This window comes from Mauremys reevesii, linkage group 4, assembly GCF_016161935.1.
Source record: "Mauremys reevesii isolate NIE-2019 linkage group 4, ASM1616193v1, whole genome shotgun sequence".
Taxonomy (NCBI): Eukaryota; Metazoa; Chordata; order Testudines; family Geoemydidae; genus Mauremys; species Mauremys reevesii.
Genome location: NC_052626.1, coordinates 137,509,320 through 137,523,050, shown reverse-complemented (window position 1 = coordinate 137,523,050; position 13,731 = coordinate 137,509,320). Strand labels below are relative to the sequence as shown.

General features: G+C 41.8%; 1 protein-coding gene across 1 annotated transcript in view; it reads left to right on the top strand.

Annotated features, from left to right (window-relative positions):
* The window catches only part of KCND3 (potassium voltage-gated channel subfamily D member 3), a 256,763-nt gene that overhangs the window by 82,026 nt on the left and 161,006 nt on the right, over positions 1 to 13,731 (top strand). The gene's annotated exons all lie outside the window — the stretch shown is intronic.

Below are 13,731 nucleotides of genomic sequence, written 5' to 3'. Positions count from 1 at the left end.
TCATGGAATAGTGACTTAACCATTTGCTTAATTGCTTTGCTGAATTGGGGCCATAGACAATCTCATTCACCATTGAATTCTATTTTTTGTTAGTACCCTAACTCTATAAACCCTTTTTGGTTTCCACCTTGTTAAATGTCATGAGAGCGTTCCCCATTGGGACGAAAGCAGTTTATTCACATTATTTCCGTCCCTGAGAAAAGCCAGAATAAATGGCTTTTAATTTTGGTGTGACAGGATTAATGTTCTATTTTAATAAACAATGGGGTTTGTCCTGCAGCTTTTTTGGAGGGAGATTATGTTCTTGCTTGAGTACACCACAGAATTATGGAGGTTTCCATCACTGAGGGAATCAGAACTAAAGCCCTGATTTAGCAATCCAGCCCATCTCAACACATGCTTCAATTTAGGCATCTGTTTCAATCCTATTGCCTTAAAGCTAACACTTGGGTGTGTTGCTGAATATAGACTAATTTAAACATGCTGTGCTATATTAGGGCCTATAACTAGGATTGCACCTGAGGAAGAGTCTTGCCTCTTTCAAGAACAAGACAGAGAAAGTTTAGAAAGGAGAATTAATATCATGCACTCCCCATGGAAATTAAGGTCATGTTAAAGCCACTCTCTGTGCGGAAGAATACAAGGTGCTTGTGTTATCTGAAAAGAAAGGTATTGTGAAATGGGTCTGCTAGTGCAGTTGGCTCTGAGGATGAAATGCTGCCTTTCAGTGCTCTTATCACAGGATAACTTTGTAGTATGCTCTTGGGGTTTGCTTTACAAAGACATTCAAGAAGGAACCATTAAAGTGGGATTTAACTTGTTTAAATGATTCCATTTCATCTGAATAAAAGGTTAGTAATTGAAATTGCTTTCACATTAATGTGTTTTTAAATGTGGTGTGTTGATACATCAGTTAAGCTACCACTTCCAATTGACTTCCTCATGGCCACAACTTAAGACATCTCAATGTTCATGAAAAGTTGCCAGACTGTGCACATAGCTCCTAGCAATCAGGGTGTTCTACTATCTATATTTGTCTTCCAGGGATCTAGGTTTGTTTGTGGATTTTGTGTTTTTGTAGGCATTTGTAATGGTTTAGGGAGTCATGCAAAGTAGTAAGATGTGGCTTCTTCATGGTAGTTCCATGCTTGGATAGTTAAATTGTTAGGGGAATCCTAGAGCTCATATGATCTTGGTCCTATATATAGGCCCATTAATGGCTCTCAAGGAGAGAGGAAAACACATGAAAATTATAAATCAACAAGAGTTGGATTTGTGCAGAACCCAAAGGAACAGCCTGCATCATAACGTAACAGCACACGTCTGCAGTATTTGGTCTATATAGCTCCAGAGTCAATTCCTGTGTAAGTTTGCCAGGGGTTACTTAGTGTATGAAAGCCATATTCTGTTTGAATGAATCCATTCTGAGTGGGTACGGAATTGCAGCATTACCCAAATACCAAGACACTACTGACCAGAGATGTGATTTAACCTTGAGTGCACCACACAGGGTTTTCTGAGCTTTGCTAATGCTGGAATTTGGCCCAAGCAATGCCAGAGCATATTTCCAAGAAGGAAGAATTCTCCTAATGAGGAGAAAAACTAGCCTGATCTCAGATTCTTGAAAATGACTCTGGAACAGCTGCTATACTGTTTTCAGGGTCTTTGGCACAGGGACAGCATTTGTCTCCTTATTTAATTTAAGGATAAAATTCTAAATCCCTGTGATGCTTGTAAATGCTCTTGCAGAGCATACATATTGAGACCAATATATTTTAAAGGGGGGCATGGAGATGTGCTACTCTGCCTTCCTTCTCCTTTGTTCACAAGTGTACTTAGGGAACACCTTATGCCTGAATAATCAAATCTACTTCGTAGTCAATCCAAAACGTTGCTGCAGCATAGCAATGCTGTGACATTAAGAAAAAACAGCTATGGCATAAATTGCATGTCTTGGAATATGTGACACCAAGATCCTGCACTGCAATTTTGTCAGAGCTAGGTGTTACATATTTATAGCACTCCCAGATTTGTGCAAGTCTCCTGGTTCCCCCTTCTCCCTCCCAACACACACACACCCCTTGCCCAGACAGGCTGGGAGTATATATCCCCTGCTCATCTGGCATCAAGGCTGAGCAACATATCGTATGGCGGCAGCAGCAGCACTTGAGGGTTTTGTCCCAGTCATGCTCCTTGAAGGTGAGCTGTTCTGAGCCAGCAGCCTGAGAAGGGCTCAGAGGTCAGCCAATGACATGAATGTTGGGCTGCAGTCACTGCTGACATAACTGGGCCCAGTCAATGAGCCAGATAGTTGGCCCAGTGGGAGTGTTTCCCTCAGGAGAAGCTGGATAGCTCTCTGTCTTGGATGGTTAAGACAACAAATCCTGCATCTTGGCAGGAGGTTAGGCTAGATCCTTGCAGTCCCATCTAACCCTCTGGTTCTATGATTCTGTGATCAGATGCAATGTGAACAGGTCTTTGAGAGAAATGTGTGGCCCCCCCAATGCATCATGTTCCATTTACACAGACATTTGTCTGCGACCCCTTCCTTATCAGCACTCCCTGATGCTCCCAGCAATGCAAAGTCCACCTGCAGTGAGGGGCACAGTGGGATAAGCTGCCTGCAAGTCCTCTCCTCTGGGAAGCCTGGAGATGGCCAACCCTGGGGGGTTAAATGATGTATAAACCCTGTGGTGGTCCTTGGCACAGGGGAGCTCACTGTGAGTGACTATAATGCACAGAGGGCCCTTTGATAATTCTTGCCTCTTTCACTATATCCACAAGTCACTATCAGTTTTGCATTTGACTTCACTTGGAGCAGCTCAGGGCCCTTAATGCTTGCCCAATATCTGCCAGCTATGGCCACAGGAACTCCAGCTACTAGGAGTTAGTGGGCACTGCAGAATAGAGAGAAATGGCCAGTGTGAGAATGATAAATGCACTGGAAAGTGAGGAGCAGGGCAAGGACAGCCAGGCTTTTTTCATTGTGAGGGTTATTTCTTCATGCCCCCTAGTTTCCTTTACTTATTTGGTTTCCTATTGAACTGTTAAAGCAATTTTAAAAAGTTATTGATTGCTTGCAAAATTCCAGCAATGTCTCCCAGGCCCACATCCTCATCTGGTGTAGAGTTACATAGCTCCACTAACCTCAGTTTCCATTAGATCCAGCCCATATTGACTACTGCGGGAGTTATGACTTGGTAAAAAGAAAAACAGGGACTTCACAACATAGCCCTTTGCGAGTCTATTTGATGTATAACAATTGTATACTCTCTCTAGCCACTCCCTTTATTCCCTCACCTCCCCCCCCCCCCAAAAAAACCAAACTATTCCAGATGAACATGCCCTTCCTCACTGCTGGTTCTTGACCGCTGATTATGTCTTGGGAGATGATTCAAGGTCAAGCTCCTGATGGATGGATAAGAAGCTACCCAGGGAAAGAGCTAGGAGTCGGATGCATAGCCTTGTCATTTTTCTGGAAAGAGGAAATTACAGACCTTGGCATCTGGATCCTGCAGATGCCGATTGCAAACTGTTGTGGTCACTGGAGCCGGCGTCTAGCTTGTTTTTAAACAGTGAGCCAAGCAAGGAGTTCTATCTATGTATGTTTATGCAGCAATAAAAGACCTGAGGCACTGGGCTGCAGGTCAGCTGACTCAGGCTCACAGGGCTTGGGCTGCAGGACTGAAAATTGCCATGTAACTGCTGGGGCTGGATCCCAGGCTCAGACTCTCCCCCACCTTGCAGGGTCTCAGAGTCCAGGCTCTAGCCCAAGCCCGAACATCTACACTGCAGTTTTATAGCCCCACCGCCCAAGCCTCATGAGCCCATCTGTTGATCCGGGCCAGCCATGGCCACACTGTGGATCTTTTATTGCAGAGATACCCAAAGTTGGCAGTAGCACCAGCACAGAGCTATGCTGTCAAACTGATGCTGACATTGGCATTTGCACGGCAAACAATTTGTTTTTTTATTGCATGGCTATTTATAGAATTCCTAGCTGTCTCTAGGAAACCAGAATGTTGTCAGCTTCTCATACACATGATATATGGACATTTTCCTGGAGTTAAGAGCTGTTTTGAGGGTACCATTGATCTCTCCTAGTATTAAGCTGCTGAGACACACTTGAGATGGGGAGGGGGATTTGGAAATTTGGTCCAGAGGGAAACCTTACAAATGCAGGGTCAATAGGGCCTGTTGATGGTGACATGGCAAAATGCTACCAAGGTTAGGGAAAAAAACTAAATGGCAAATATTCGGATAGTTTGTTCTGAAAAATGGTTTGCATGACCAAAGTCAAGATACTTTATTGGCCAGAATGGCTTTTTACCTCCCCGACTTGTTTTCATCCTTCTCTTCCCCTTTCTGTTGTGACTCAAGTATAGTTGTTTAAGTGATGTTTGATACTATCATCGTTGACAGTAGGAGGGGGACAAGCAATATTAAGGAACATCGCTTCAGACCCTATCATTTGAAAACCATCCTGTGACACTAGAATAATCAGAACAGAGGGGGGCAGGTGGGTCTGGTAACAGGTAGATCGCAAGAACTTGGGCGCAGTGGACCAGAATGAGGCCTTGTGTCAATTTTCTGACAACATTAGTGGGTGAGGGCTTCACGCTGTGGGAATTATAGCAAAAGCAACTCTAGACAGGGTGAGTCCCGAGTGGAAATGAACCAGCTGAAAGAAAATCTAACAGGATTCTTACTACAAGGTCATACCTCTAAAAAGGCTGAACATCTGCTATTAAAGTGTAGAATTGTTTTTTTTAAACTAGGTCCTTATTCTCGTTTATACTTCAGGCTCTTGATACCAGCCTGTCAGTGTAAAGCGGGGACCTTAGAGTGTAGCCAGAGGTCAGGGGCCTCAGCGAGTACAAATCAGCGCAGCTCCACATATTGAAACCTAAAGAAAGCAAAATGAGCAGAGAACAGTTGCTATCAGTCTGATTTTCTCAGAGATAGAGACACTGTAGCAAAGGATAATTGGATTTTACTTCCATGGTAGAACAATGATTTCTAACCTTGAGATTAATTGCTTGAGCTAACCTTAGAATTTTTAGTGTGGCCAACATCAGTGCTTTCAATTGGAGGACAGGTAGGAGACAAAGCTATTACCTCACTGGCTGGTTTGGGGAGGTTTTTTTTGGATGTGTCAAATTTCTAAGGAACATTTCTTGAAATTTTGCTTTAAGACATATCAAAGGTGGATGCCTACAGAGAGGGCTCAGACAGTAAGGTTAATATTGAACAGGGAGAAGCTGTTTTCCCCCCCACACACACTTATCCTATGTTTATTAAAAAACTATTTGGCCTGATTCATACTGCATGACTCAGGCTTTACATCAACTTCATGCTATGGAGTTATACAACACAAATGTTTTGGTGAATCAGAGCCTCTCTCTCAAATAATGAACCAGAATTTATCTGTCCATCCCTCCCTTCCTCAGACTGACAAAGAGCTACATGAAGTCAACTATCAGCATATCTATCTTTCTACCTGTTAATTGCTCCCCCTCCCACTCACACCCCTCTAAGAATTAATACCATGTTTATCACTATGGTATCTGAGATCTGAAGTGACAGTAGGATGGTCAATTAAGCAAATAAATTTCATAAAAACTTCAAGTCAAAGCAGATTGAATAGCACAGGACTTGGCATTGCTCCCAACATAATCACATCAGGTTTTAAATTTAGATCTGATAATGAAGGTGCTTGAGGAAGTTCAATCTATGAGCCAGATGGTGCAAGCCCTTCCATTAATAGTTCTTCCTTACAAAAGTAATCCAACTATCTTTGAGAGAGTAAGGACTTTGTCATGGATCATCAACAGGACAAACAAGTGAATTCATCTGGAACCATGTAAAATTGTACTGCCTGGGGAATTTTTTTTTTAAATGTACCTATTTTGGAATTCTATTAGCAGTGTCCTCAGACATCTGACTAACTCAACATGCAAACTCATCTATGATCTGTGGTCTTGCTTGTTTGAAGTACTGGGAGGGGAATGTAAAAAAAAAAAACTTTTTTTACTTGTGACTTTCTCCAACACAAATGTAAACCCTATTAGAAATGGTCTGTGCACGTCACCAATAACAGGGAACCTCTAAGTGGAAGGAAGGAGTTTGATACCCACTCATTTCAAAAGGCAATTTCACCTATTAGTACATCATTAGTATCTGGCAATGATTGTTTTGACCAGTTTACCACTGGTCTATTACACGTTTAAAACAATTGGATCCTGTGTTTATTCCAAAGGGAGCAACCCTATATCTTATTTTTTCTACTTCTCTCACCCCAGTTACCATGATTCAGAGCATTTCATTGCAATAGCACCTTTCAGCTTAGAACTTTGAGTATTAACCAATTTAGCCTCATAGCCGCTCTTTCAAGATGGATGAGGTAGCATTAGCGCCTCCCCGCATTTTGTGAAGATGGGTAAACTGAGGCACAGGGAAATGAGTGGTCTGCATAAAAACCAGGAACTATGTGGCAGAAATGGGAAGAAAACCTAGATTTTCCTGACATGTAGTCACCAGCTTAAGCCACAATACCCTCCTTCCCTCTTTTGTTTAGGTTGGTTTAACTATTAGTTTCCGTGCATCTCTAAACTGCTCGGTCTGGCCCAAGTCCGCACACAGAAATGCCAATATATAAAGAAAAACATCCTTTTCATGGTCTTTTCAGCCAATCCTACGCTAAAAAATCTTGCAAGAAGAAAGTCTGCTCTCATGAGATTATCTTGGCTACTATTTTCAATCTGAACCACAATAAATAGAAACAAAACTGAAGGCACACTATTGTCTGGTAAACAAAATAAAACTCATTTTCTCATTCCATAAACCCCACAGCTAAAAGGCCTAATATTAGCTAAAAGCCAAGAAAAATGCAACACCAAATCAACATTAAATGCAATCTGCGTGCCCGCCTTTCATCTAGCAGGAATTGTAAACATCCTGATACAGTCTCAAATCAGGAAATCCATTTGCACTTTGCATATTTTAAAAGACACTTAATGTATTTTGCGAGCTACACACTTAATTGCACCCTTTCCCCATTTAATACAGCACAGTTAATAAGAAAATTTTCAGGAGCCCTAAGAGGTAAATGGACTATAATCAAACATGCAACTCAAGTACCCCACCAGGGAGATGCAAACCTAGTAAGGGGGAAAACTACAACAGGACAAGGGGTCAGAGCAGGAAAAAAGAAAATACAAGAAAACATCCTGAATTGTGTAGTCAGTGCCTGGTTCTCTGCAGTGAATCCAGGCTTCACAGTAAATGGTTTTTTTTCCTCATTGCTGGTTTTTGGTTAATCTAGTGCAATGAGTGTAAATGTTCTGCAATGACATTGGTCAATTTAAGTCAGTCCTTCAACTCTCTGAAGTGACTTCAGCCCTCATTTAGACTCCCACAGTCCCAGCCAAGTCAATGGGACGGCAGAGACTGGTGGGGCTGTTATGCATCTCTGCTTAAAATGATAGGATACAACCATGCTGTCAGGGGGTTCACTCACTGCTGGTGGCTCCTCCTGCTAGCAAGCCTGGGGATTAGGTCAGCCACCTTGCACTCCCTCTCCAGTGGTGTGCTCACCTGCCTGCTCTGCAGCTCCACTCTCCACCAAATCTGTAGTCTCCTCTTCATGGCTTGGCCTTCTGGTCAGGCCACTCAATTCCCTTTCCTTTCAAGGGAATTCACAGTCTCCGCAGACCTGCTAGCTGGCTAGCATCTTTAATGCCCTTTGTCACTTCCCACTGGTTGTTTGGGGGAACCCAGGCCTGCCCTCTACAGGGGGCTCTACCCTAGGGATAATATAATAAGCAGCCACACTCCCCATACGGTGCTACCCCTCTGCTTTTGTTTCCCCCTACTTCCCCTTCACTGGCTTAGCTAACCTTCTACTTCCTCCACTCAGGAAGCAACTGCAGCCTTTCTTCCTACCCCTTTTCTCAGCAACAACCCCTTGCATGTATCCAGCTACCTGACTTTGTACGGGCCCTGCCTGTTCCTGCACAGGTGGGTCTTCCTTAATTAATTGCCTAATTGGTTAATTGGCCCATCTGGCCTTCATTAAGCTATGCAGGGTGAATGTGCGGGTAGACACACATGGGTTTAGTTTAAACTCTCTAATATAAGACAGGCACTGAGCGCTTACGTACAAGTGACCTAAAGTGTAGCACAAACCCAAAAGACTCATCACGTCCACTGCACCTATCTCACTTTCTACAGTGTATCCATTGATCCTGTTGATTGGTGTTGGTCCTGTTTTGAGCAGGGGGGTGGACTAGATACCTCCTGAGGTCCCTTCCAACCCTAATCTTCTATGATTCTATAATCTTGGTGCTCTTGTGTTACAATTTGAACCAAACCCATTGAAGTAATTAGCAGGACTCCCATTGATTTCAGTAGGTTATGGATCAGAACTTTACTGTAGTTCACATAATCTCTCTATTTAAATAAGAATGTAAAGCACATACACAGAAAGACAGAGAAATATCCCCTCACACAACCACTACAGTACCTTGTGTTAATTCCCTCTCCCCCCAAAAAAATATATATTTAGCAATTGCACGAGAACAAAGAATCAGTATAGGAAACCTCTGAAAACTGATTGGCTGCCTACTTGTCCTCTCCCTAGATAGATGCAGATGTTGCCAAGACAACATAATAGGAAATAATCATAGGTACTGCAGCCTGGATAGATAGGCTGAATAGCTAAAGGAACTAGTGATTGAGGAGGAAGAGAACTGAATCTGCACAGGAAAATGGGAATTCATTTGGAAAGAGACTTAGAGCAAACTCCTAGTGCTATTAAATGTCCCCTTCTCTTTAGTGTGTGCTCTGAAGTGTCTCAATTGTCCTACTTCTGAAATATACTTCTAAACTGTAGTCAAACCTGGGCAACTTAGATTTTTACAAAGTCCCTAGCAAATGATATGGGAAACGGGGCAGGGGGCTTGCTTTAATTTTTCAATCTCTGATTACATTTCCCTGTTTCTGCCTGCTCCCATCTCCCTCCATCCCTACACTTCCTAGGGTGGCAGCAGGTGTTTCCATGGCAACATAATATAAAGCAATAGTTGTGTTACATAGTAGAAATGTTGAATGTCTGAAAGGAATTGACTTGGGAAAAACCTGGAAATTCACCTAAAAATAGAAAAGTTAATAATGGAAGGTGGTTGTGGAGAGCTGTCTGGGGAATTCAGAGCTGCCAGACCTTTTCTAGAGGTCTTCTTAGAGGCAGAATGTAATTTGGTGTCTTCTTTGCTCTGACAAGAAAATGAGAGAAAGAAAAATTGTTTCTTGCAAGATGCAGGGAGAAAAATCACTTTCTGTATATTTTTCCTTCATTCAGATGTGGTATTGTCTGTAATTCTCCTTATTCTGTTTCATAAAATAAAAATGATTCTGTAGGGACCTAAAGAGCAAGGAGGGAAAGAATGGGTCCCACTTACCTTTCTTAGGAATTAATGCACTTGAAAGCATATATTGTTACCTGGCAGTAAATCTGTGTAATTTGTACTCTGATCTCCTGTCTGGCTTTACAAGTGACAAATCAGTCATCGAGCATCCTTTGATAATCAGTGTGGTTACATTAATTATGATAAATGCTTTTTGCAGTTGCAGTGTGTGAAGGCAATGCATAATTCCATAGGAATAATCTTACCCTGCGTCTTTAGGTATGTAAAGTCTCTCAAATACTGTCTTACTGCAGTAGTTGATTTCTGGGTTTACTGTCTATTTTTGCCAATGTAAATTGTAGAAAATGCAGGCCCCATTTTTATTATTATTAAATACTGCTGGATAAAGAACCATTAGGATTTTACAAATTACAAACATACAGGAAGAATGCACCAGTTCTGCCATAGGATTAACTGTAACCAACTTTGTGGCAACATTATGCAACAGTTTAGGGCAGGACCTCAGGTAATGAAAATCACTGTATCCAATTGAAACTGCAAAGAAATTTAGTTTGGCAGAATGGAATTACTAAATTTTCAATCTGACCACAATGTAACACGTCTTTATCCTTAAACTACAATAATAATGAATGCTATAGAACAAGAGATAAGGAACTTCTATTCACCATCTCTCATAAAACAAAAACAAGAAAAACAATTCACGTTCATGAAATTGAATGGTGGCATATTTAAAAAAAACCTCACGGATAAACAGAAATACTTTTTCAAACATTGTGTAATTGGCCTCTGGAACTCATTGCCACAATATATCACTGAGACCAAGAGCTTAGTATGGTTAAAAAAAAAAAAAAGGACTGGACACTTTTATGGATAACAAGAATTCCCAGTTTTAATAGTAAATATTAAAAATAAATGAGTTTAGGAAAGGATATAAAGCAACATGTAACTACTGAAGGTTAGAAGGAAAGCTTCTCTGAGGGCACATTATCCCATAACTACCTACTACAGGGTTTCATCCTCTGAATCAGTTCATACTGGCCACTGTCAGAGAAAGAATACTGGACTACATGGACTCCTGGACTGAGACAGCATGATTGTTCTTGTGTTTCTATGTTCCATAGCATCTTTAATAATCACAAGTGCTCAAGGCCTCAGTTTTCAGTCTCATCCAAATGCAGCTTTAGAATGGTTCTTTTGGGGGATTTTGGACAATGCAGTTGAATACATTTTGCAGGAGACAGAAAACGTGCATTTAATCATGCAGCGTAACAGCTCTGTTATTTCTGCAGCAATGGATATTGTTGCAACACAGATTTTAAGTTCAGTTTTACACTAGAAAGAACCTGGTGACTCAAAGAATAAGGAAATAGGCTTGGCATCAATGCTTACATAAATATAAAGGAAGACAGATACAGAAAGAGTGAAAATCCTGCAGAAAAACCTACTGCCTCCTTCTGAAAATGCCAGAATGCTTCTTTGAGATTTGATCGACAGTTTCTCAGCTGGCACAGACATTGCAGTCTAGGCCATTGGAGCAATTTGACAAGGACCCCTGATATTTTATCATAACAGAAAATCAGAATGCATGAAACTGTAAAGGAGGGATAGGGGGCTGGTCCTGGCAGCTGAATTCCAACTTTGCCTTTTAAAAAAAGTAGCAAATTGCTGTACAGCCAACATAACTAGCCAGCTCGATGCAGAAGGTCTCAGCAAAGGACTTCCTGTTGTGTTGCCCAGCTGGGGGTTAGCAGCACACTAAACAAGAAGCATCCTAGATTCTGGTAAGCCATCAGCAGGAGGTTAGGCAGCAGAATGGTATTTAGAGTGTAAAGGTAAACATTGCTGAACTGTATGTACAGGGCCATGTGTCTGTTGAGAAAATGGACTTTTAAGCTATAAAGCTGGTCAAGAAAATTAATGACGTCTGTACTGAATTCTGGGTTGAAGCATCTAATATTGAGATATGAATGCTGAGCCCATAATTACTAAATCAACCACAGTATCCTGCTAAGAATGTCCAGACCACTCCATATCTGCCTCTCCTCATGCTCCCAGATGTGATTCTCCACTTCCGTTCCTTGAGATGGCATCAGGGCTGTTTGTACAAGATTGGCTGACACTTAAAAGAAAACAATACATGTTAGATTATGAGAATCCACTAGTTCCTATTGAATACACTGATTTTAAGCACTGCATTTTTTCCTCCTTTTGGTATTGCAGAAACTTTACTAATGGTGCAATAACCCAGTTAACATGTCACACACTGGGGTGTAGGTGGTCAAGCCTAGAGGTTGGAGCAGGAGCCAGAGTCAGGAAGCCAAAACAGGCAGGACAGGAACAAGGCAGGAGCAGGGCAGGTTCAAAGTTAGGAGCAGGGCAAGCCCTGGAGAGCTGACAGCTGAGAGCATGGGCATTGAGCAAACACTGGCCTGGTACTGCTGCTGGGTATAAGAGCAAGACTGGTGACACCTCTCAGCCAACCAGGAAATCTGGTCAATCAGGGTGTTCAGCTGTAGGTCAACTACCTGGTTCCAAGGTCAGTTGCAGGCCTGATTCCTGACACAATGTTTCACGTTACATCCATCCCGTTCTCTCTATATGTACATTGTTAGTTTTGCCACTGTAGTTTTGTTTTGGAGAGTTGTTGTTCCTTTATTTATTCATTGTTATTTTGTAATGAAGCCAGAGGAGCTACGCCAGTTGACACCAAGTGAGAATTTAGCGCTGTATTTTTGACTGCTTTCCCCCAGACCTCTTGGCATTAGAAGACCTGAAAATAAATTCATTAAATAAATTCAGTCATTTTGTCTACTGCATGATAAGCTCAGATAAGTTTAAACTGATTCATCCCATTTGTAATGTTAAACATTCTTTGCTGAGGCTCCATCATAATGTCACGTACTTTTTAAATGAATAATTCATCCTGCCCACTTCTTCTGAAATGCCAAAAGGATACTACGCCTTGTCAGACTGAAACATATACCTTTGCCAAGAAGTGTACAGGCAAACATTATTTATGAAACAATATAAACTCAAATTAGGCCACCTCAAATTTCTATATTGAGATCTGCATGTGGGAGAACTTAGATCCAAAGCCTTAGAAACAGAAAGAGGATTCTCTATGCACAAATTTCTACACAAGAGGTGGCAATTCTGTTACTCAATAGTAGTGAGGCTATATGCTTTATAGCAGGATGTCACGATGTATCTGAGAATCAGTGACAGATGCAGGTAAGACTCTAGATGCCTGTCAAGATGCCTGTATCAGAAATTACACTGATTTTCTTCCCATGCTGTTCCTGCTCCAGAGGTGGGCCTTTGTCAGTTCTATATTTAGCCGTTATATTAAATGCCTGTCTAATAGCTAGGTAGAGTTTTGTCAATTTCTAACCCAGCAGGAATCAGGTTAAAAATCTGGAATTAATGCCATTTTGTGCAAAACTGGTATTTGCCAACTGGAATAAAATACAGATGTAATGAAATAAACCAAGAGAACTTGTGTCATAGGCAGAGGAGTTTCCTGCAGCGGGCATTGTATAATGGTGCATTTGCACTCTGGGTCAAGGTGGTGACATCTATCAAGATGTTAAGCAGGACCATCCAATCAAGTAGGCAGATTGCATAACATTCACCAGCAGGTACAAAGCACATTGCACTATCCCTGTGGAATGCCATTTCGTGTGAACAGCAGTGAATGCCACTGGATAGACAAAGGTGTACATATGTGTATGCATGTGTGTTATACACAGTAGTGTGGTCTTAAGTGCTTAAGTTTGCCAGTGGAATCTGTGACTTTTCATTTCAGCAGTATACACCTCTCCACAGCTGTCTCACTGACAGTGTAACATGGTATATACAATTTTACATGAATTACTGTTGGTGAAACTTGCCAGATGAAATGGAAACTGAGACTATACACATACAGGCAGCAATGACAGTGGAACTACAAGCTCACACAAACACACAGTGCAATTCCCTCCCCCACCACATGCTTCAGTCCTGACCTAGAGGAACCACCTCCAGAAATGAGAGAGGATTTCAGTCTCCATAGTCATTACATTCTCTGAGTCCTCTCTGAGACTGCTATCAGTCTCTCAGAGTGCTGGTGTTGCCACCGATTGTTGAGGCTTGGCTGCTTGCTCCATCACTGTAGTGGAATGCTTCATGGAACAGATGGGTTATCACTCGGGGAGCTGGTGCCAGGCCCAGAGGGAAGCATGAGACGAGATGTAAAGCCAAACGTGAGCAAAAGAGACAAAGGAAGTAAAGCTTGAAACAAGACAGGAATGATGCTTGTTTGCCTGAG